Raw genomic sequence first — 849 nt, 5'->3', positions numbered from 1 at the left:
AGGCTAGTTTAATTAAAGCTGTTGTCTTATAGGCATTTTTGTCTAGGGTTTTAGTATTGTCTACTATAGTAGCAGGATTACTAAGTATATAGCTTAGATATCCTTTTTCTACTATAATAGCCTCTATTCTAATAGCCTAGATGTTGTAGTTAAGACTACCTTTAAGCTTAGGGAGCTTAATAGACTCTAGGATCTTGTAAATAGGCTAGTTAGTCTTTTCTTTAAAGCGTCCTCTTTAAGGGCTTTTAGAGGTAATATTTGCTAAAGAGAGTAAATATACTAGTCTCTCTCTTAGAGATTTAAGGACTAGTAAAGGTAAAGCCTATAAATAGAATGCCTACTAGTAATACTTACAGTAGGTCTTACATCTACTATTTTACTATTATAGGTGCTTAATATACTACTAGTTTCTTATAAAGATACTAGAGTCCTTACTATAGAGCACTTATACACCTAGTTTTCTAACAAAGTACTAGGGTATATTATTTGTAATAGTAATATAAGCAGCCTAGTTAAGTTCAGGGACTAGGATTAGAGTCACTAGTATAACTTATAATGCTACTAGGCACCTAGTTTTCTTAACAAAGTACTAGGTATAGCTACTGTAGACTAGGGGGGTTGTAGTAACTACAGTACTTTACTAAGGCTTTTAAATAAGATATAACTATAACAGTAAGTACTGTTAAGTAGTAACTCTCTTAGCGTTTTAATGTATAGTAGCTAAAAGCTGTTTAATCTAGACTTTACTAAATATAGTTACTGTCTCTACGAACCCTAAGGTATAAGAGAGACTCTGGCTATAATAGTAATAGCTAGTACAAGCTTTTACAGTAAGCTTAGCAATACTAA

Source organism: Didymella exigua (genome assembly GCF_010094145.1).
Source record: "Didymella exigua CBS 183.55 unplaced genomic scaffold M421scaffold_9, whole genome shotgun sequence".
Taxonomy (NCBI): domain Eukaryota; kingdom Fungi; phylum Ascomycota; class Dothideomycetes; order Pleosporales; family Didymellaceae; genus Didymella; species Didymella exigua.
The sequence above is the reverse complement of the archived record's forward strand: the minus strand, read 5'-3'. Positions refer to the sequence as shown.